Source organism: Sardina pilchardus, chromosome 6 (genome assembly GCF_963854185.1).
Source record: "Sardina pilchardus chromosome 6, fSarPil1.1, whole genome shotgun sequence".
Lineage (NCBI taxonomy): Eukaryota > Metazoa > Chordata > Actinopteri > Clupeiformes > Clupeidae > Sardina > Sardina pilchardus.
In genome coordinates, this window is record NC_084999.1 from 8541914 (window position 1) to 8548896 (window position 6983).

Sequence of the window (6983 nt, forward strand, 5' to 3'; positions counted from 1 at the left end):
CAATGTCATGAATGAATCATTTGTTTACCGTGTAGCTGCAGGCGTAACAAAGATTAGAGACAAACCACTGAGTGTCTCAGCCTTCTCAACGCGCTCTCTGCATACAGTTGACTTCTACCATATCGGTGCAAAACAACCTGAACAACACGCTACTTGTGCAGTGTTCCGCCTTATACAGACCTGTACAGCCAAAACCGTTGCGATCACAAAGACCACAAGCGTGACACTGACTACTCACGAAAAAACACCCCACCCCGACTCAATGTCAAACACTGAACCACACATGGCACATTCTACACAGGTGCTCTAGATTCTGAACTGACTTAGCGTGCCATAGAGGTCTAGCACCTTTCCATGAGAAACCACAGAGATCTTTGAGAAGGACTGCTGTGCGTTGAAGGACTGTCCACTTTGCAGCATCCTGCATCAGCGATAAATGTAGCCTAGGCTTTTAAAGATATATGAAACCATTAGGCCACCTGGCAGCCACTGACTTTGGAGAGCCCATGAGGAGAGTCTGCCTCTCCTATCCCAACCAGCATTAGTTCTCAAAAAATAAGCTCTCAATAAAATCACTCTCTGCTCCTCTGCGTCAATAGACGCCCCAACCTAGAGGCCTCTGGCTGTGTCTTCTTTCAAACGGATGTGTTTATTCAGCTTGGGCTGGGGTTCTCCCGCCCTCCCTCATACTTTTTCACTTTCTCTCTCTCCCCCTCACTCACCCTTTCATTCGTTCTCTATCCCTCAATCTCTATGTCATTCTCTTTCATTCTCTCTCCCTCATTCACCTTTTCATTCTCTCACTCTCTCCCTCCCTCCCTCACTGACACACACACACACTCTTTCATTCTCTCACTTTCTCCCTCCCTCACTCTGTCGTTCTCTCTCTCTCTCTCTACCAAATGCATGTGGTGGTCTCTTTCACTGTCAGAGCTCAGGAGAGAAAAAAAGCTATTTCAAACAGCAGTCATCTCTATCTATTTAAAGCCTGCGGAGGACCACTCTGATGGAGATGAGGGGAGGAGCTCGGCTCGGGTAATTCTTCTGGTTTTACCCCCGTCAGTGGACACCAGTCAGTGGACACCAGTCGGCCAAAGCAAGACTAGCACCACAACAACTCCACAGGAAATACACAATGTTCTTTTGCAAAAGATAAGAGCATCCACATTTTGGAAAATCATACCAATTTGAAAACGCAATTACTTCGGATTGCCGGACAAGTGGAAAAAAAAAAAACTGAGAGTCATTTTCGAGACCTATCATAGACATAGACATTTCAGAGAACACCTTTCAGAGATGATGAGACTTCAAATTGCACCCTCAGTATGAGTTCAAGTAGAGACAGATCGATGAGGAGAATGAACAGCAGATAGGCCTATTTTGTTTCCCTCAGGAAATATGTTTCTTTGGGCAACAGCGTGCACTCAAGAGAACTGTCTGCCACTAAAAATAGCTAGAAAGGCTTTTTATTAAGAGAAGAAAGATAACAGCTTCATTGCGGGACTGAAGTTGCGGAAGGGCTTATGAGACCAGATTTGTGGGTGATTGAAGAGAACCGATCATGAACACTTTAAGTGTCTGGAATCACGGCACAGGTACACACACACACACACACACACACACACACACACACACACACACACACACACACACACACACACACACACACACACACACACACACACACACACACACACACACACACACACACACACACACACACACACACACACACACACACACACACACACACACACACACACACACACACACACACAGGCCATCAATTTGCACAGAGAAACTGGATCTGTGTGTGTGGGTGGGGCAAGGTGCAGGGGTTAGAAGATATAGCCAGGACAGGGACAAGACAGAGCGCTAAATAGGCTACTTAAAACCAATGTAAAAACAAACAGTTAACCGAAGACTGCTCAAGGTGTCAGTAATGCAGCAAGCCACGCTGGTCTAATGAACCTGAAATGAAACAAAAATGAACACTGATCTGCTTGACACGGATTCTTCATTTCTCCCCCCCACCCGATATTTCAACAGTAAACTTTGCAAACTGTGCAAGTTACAATACTCACATAACATTATAACAGCAGTTCTGACAGAGGGAGAGAGGAGAGTTGAGAGGAGAGGAGAAGGGGGGTAAAAGAACTGAGGGAAAAGGGCAGTCAGTGGTGGATAGACAGAGAGAGAGACAGAGAGAGAGACAGAGAGAGAGAGAGAGAGAGAGAGAGAGAGAGGGAGGGAGAGGGGGATAGTGCAGTTTATTTTCAGCCAGAGCCAGGTTAGATTTAGAACACAGGAGGGTGTCTACTCTACCCCATGCAGCAGTGACACCACAGACAACAATAAGGCACTAGCAGGCCCCAATGCCGACCTCCACACTCCATATTTAAAGTGCTCTCCAGGGACTGCGCTGCTCTGAAATAGACTATTCCAGACTTAAATACTAGGCTACATAATCCGGCATGATCACAGAGGCAGGGAGGATCCACTGATGCCCATATCTCCGTAAAACTGACTGCAACAAGACAAAACGGACAACAGATAATATGTGCAATCTGCAGCACCGCTATACAGCTGGTGAGCCTGAGAAGTGTCCCTCCCCTGGTGGATCGGGGGGGGGGGGGGGGGGTCAAACAGGCGTTTTGGCATCATAAAAAGGAAACTGCTTCCACAAGCTCCGCTGCAGCAAACACAGAGATGTCTGAAGCACTGATTGGACATAAGTTATGCTGATAGTGTGAAGCCAATCAAATAGGCTTAAAAGTAGCCTACATCGACAGGCCTACACATATAGCAATACCACCTAACCTGGACATTCTTCCAAATATCTATATTCTACGTGTTCTATGAGTTTTAAGCACACTCAAGACCAAAACAACCTCCAAACCATGGCCTATTCTGTTGTGATTCGAAACACCTTAACTGAGACTTCCACATAGTCTCCGTCCACCTTTGAGTGCATTTGTTTCTATGGGACCGACTTCCCTTTTCATGATTGACACACGTGCTGAGCTTTTTTTAGGGATCATTTTTCACAGCTGCCTGAGGGACTTTCGACACGACGGGCAGTGTCACTTCCTCATAGAGTCCCGTCAGCTGGTGGACGGAGAGAGAGGTAGAGAAAGGGAGAGGAAGGGAAAGAGAGTGTGTGTGTGTGTGTGTGTGTGTGTGAGAGAGAGAGAGAAAGAGAGAGTGAGAGTGTGTGTGTGTGTGTGTGTGTGTGTGAGAGAGAGAGAAAGAGAGAGTGAGAGTGTGTGTGTGTGTGTGTGTGTGTGTGTGTGTGTGTGTGTGTGTGTGTGTGTGTGTGTGTGTGTGTGTGTGTGTGTGTGAGTGAGTGAGTGAGTGAGTGAGTGAGTGAGTGAGTGAGTGAGTGAGAGAGAGAAAGAGTCCCAAAGTACTGGGCTGTGTTGGATGAGCAGCCAGCTATACACTTTTCATAGTGAGTTAATTGAGAAATAGGCCAGAGGGCAAGGCCACTTATTGGACAAAGCACAAACCACTTACACAAAGATGTTGAAGTTTATTGGCTGTTGCAATGTGATGCAACATCTATTTATTGTAACGTCTACTTTTTTATTTGTTGAATCGGTTATGCATTGGTTCAGGAGTATCACAGATTATAATTACATCAGCTCATAATTTGATGTTGTCGATAAACTAATATTGCCATGTCTGTTTGTATCACAAAGTGCTTGAAAAATTGCTATGAACATGGAACTACAACATTCACCTACCACAAAATTAAAGTGACCATATCATCAATCACAGGAATTTTACATTTAGAACGTTGATTTGAAAAAAAAAACTTCTTCATAGGCCTGTCCAGCAGAGGGTTGAAAGTTAGCAGACGGCATATTCAGCTCAACACTAAGTGAGGGCTATTGTACCACTACCAGCATAAGTACAGTACCTTAACCTGACCCCGCCCACCTAGATCTTCCTTCAGGGAGATCTAGTCTGGAACACCATAGTGATCTGTGGCGATCTGTTTCCCTCAGACAAGAAAACTGTCAGGCCAATCAGAAACAGACGAAACAGAACTTAATGTGATAGAGAAGCACCTGCTAACATCAAAAAATGCTTGTGGGAAAATGCAGAAATGTATTTACAGCACAGGTAGACCGACATAAATTAAATTGTTTCCTGACGGTGAAGCAGGAAGTAACTAGGAATCTCTGATCAATGTGATTGGTAAGGCTGGAGAGATGATGTCAAAGTTCGGTGCCTGTTGCGATGCAAGTGTTAAAAAACGTTTCCCAATCTTGGTTTCCCAGACTCTATTCAGTTTGTGAATGAGTCTGGCATTTTCCAGGCTAACAGTGCCTGGGTTGTTGCCACATTTGACAAGAGGTGGCAAGCCCCAGCAGTTTGATAGTGATCTCACTGGGACTGGGAATGTTCTTCCACACAGATATACCCTTAGACAAAAAAACAGGTCACACTCAGACAGAAACATGCCACCACAAAACACTGACACCACCTCAATAGAGGGGAAACCAACCATCCAATCATAATCGGCGTTTAAATATTTCAACAACCTACGGTTTGGTTACAGAACCAATCAGAACATTGCAGCTGCTCAAACATAAGTACATTGAGCCAGCGCAGCGGTTTAATTGGCACTAACATTACTTTGACTTGCTGCCTACACATTGCATGTTGTCATCCAAAATCCAAGCTGCCAAACAATGTCTCCATATAGACACCAATAGAAACCGAAAATATATTCGATTTAGCTTTAGCTCTGAAGATCAGGTGAACAGATGTGCACGGATATTCTTTGACTTTTACGCAGCAAGCATTATAGGGCCAGCAGTGAATTAATCCCATCTCCTACCAGAGCTCAACAGCTAGTGACATAACAGCGTGGCAGTAATGTTAACACATCTTAAGACAGCTGTTTTTTCTTTTTTCTTTTCTTTAGAGCACAAACAAAATAACCTCATTCACATTTATGCTCTCGTTGCTTGACTGTTTCACACGTTGAATGAATTTGGGGGTGCAGGCCGAATATTGAGGTACGATATATAGATGACCATCACAAAGTATAGTCAATATAACGGTCTCAACTTTATTTCTCGCAGAGGAGTTAATTTAGCAGCAAAGTTTTGTGATATCCAGTCGCAGAAAACCCTGACAAAGTGATAATTCGACCATAACTATACACTGCAGTGCATGACAATTCAGAGCACGCATCCGCTCTCTGTCCAACGCTTCATTGCAACTAGCGGAATAAGCTAGCTCTTGCTTCACACCTATGTGAGCGTCAAATGCAGCCCAACATCGTCATGAGCGCGTTACTATAAATTTCACAAATAATGTGTTTCTATTCAACTGCATAATAGGACAAAACCACCTATAGTAAACGGCAGAGGTCTTGCTAATCCCCGGTGCTTCAGCGTTCGATTCCATTTAAATAAGATGTCACACACACCCCCATGTCTGTGCAATGGCTCGCGGACTGACCGAACAACGTTAGCAGCCATGGAGAAATGTAACGTGCCAGCTGAAAACACACCACCAGTCACCTCTTGCACGTTGCACTGAACAAACATATACAAATAAGATACTTTGTTTATTGACCTAATTTTCCAATGCCGAGGTCTGAACATTGCCGTTAAAACCGGTAGTCTCACACAGTCGCATAGTGTTAGCTACCGAGCTTGCTAGCCACCCAGCACACCAGACCAATGTTATCACATTAGCAAACAGTGCTGCTAACGAGACTTGCTAGCCTACATTAAACAATTTTATGACGGCTTACCTCTTGATTTATTTTGGCAGTTCTGAAAACACGGCGAACATGTCATCTCTTGGGCGGTTAGGTGGCGTTCAAACAATTCACATCCATATTTTGTTCTCTTCAACCTCTTCAAGGATCGACTGTTGAAGCGTATGGGAGCAGCCTAGCAAAACTAAAATGTATGTCTGTCGCACACCGTTACAGAGCAGCAGTAGTTTCTTCGCTGACCACAGACAGGCGCTACCCTGTGAAGTCAGCTGTATGGTGACTTCTTTGGTAGGCTACTGGTACAGTTATAGCTTCGTGGTGCTGTTTTGGCCTATATCCGAAAAGACGTTTCACTCATACTAGTAATATCCACATTATTATTTGGTCATGAGTATAAAGATACTGATACACATAGACAACGATTTATTTTGCTTGTTTATTTTTTTGTAAAATATCGTGGAGATACAGTCTTAAAAAACGTTTTGTTAGGTTTAAGAAGCACCTATGGTTTAAGAATTGTATGTACAACAGACATGGTTTCCCTGGTTGTTAAAATTGTTGAAAACGAACAGCAACTGCTGCCAATACATGACTTCAAAAAAAGACAAAAAGGAAAAATGTACTGGTTTACAATGAAACAAAAAGCAAACTAACATTACTGCAACAAGTATAATTAATTTGATACAACGGCAAACATGATAAAAAATAAATCAGTAAATTATGGCCAATTTGCACATCCCTACAACATAGTCACATTTTCGCTGTTCAACAGCTACCCCTACTGGCAAATATTAAAACCGCAGTTATCATAATGAGGTTCAGAATAATCAAAAGGATAATTGTAAAACAATACCTCTACGGACCTGCATACACTTGTCGTGAGCCAAACAGTTAGTTCATTATGGTGGCACACATATTAACACGACCTGACCTCTTTTACAAAATCGAATGACATGACAGCACAGCACAAATCTTTAAGCAGTCTTCACACTTATAATGCCCCCCTTCTGAGTGTTCTGTCTATAACCAGTCTCAATGGACAGCATTGACAATTCATATTCCTTGAGACTTGCATTCCTATCAACCAACCAATAACAGAACACACAAGACACACATTCCCCTTACTTCACCTCTCACACCCTAAAGCACGGCGCGGCACCACATTTATGCTATTACTGAAATAACCACAAAGGTTCTGTATGACATATACCCCTAACATCACGGTCTCCACTGCAGAATC

The 6983-nt window shown here is 43.6% G+C and overlaps 1 protein-coding gene across 2 annotated transcripts in view; it reads right to left on the minus strand.

The window, feature by feature from the left end:
* The window catches only part of LOC134082525 (DENN domain-containing protein 4B-like), a 39552-nt gene extending 33611 nt beyond the window's left edge, over nucleotides 1-5941 (minus strand). For both annotated transcript variants that reach the window (XM_062538294.1, XM_062538293.1), the window contains exon 1: nucleotides 5777-5941. The gene's annotated coding sequence lies outside the window, so the exon portion shown is untranslated. The remainder of the gene's footprint in view (nucleotides 1-5776) is intronic.
* Nucleotides 5942-6983: the final 1042 nt, after the last annotated feature.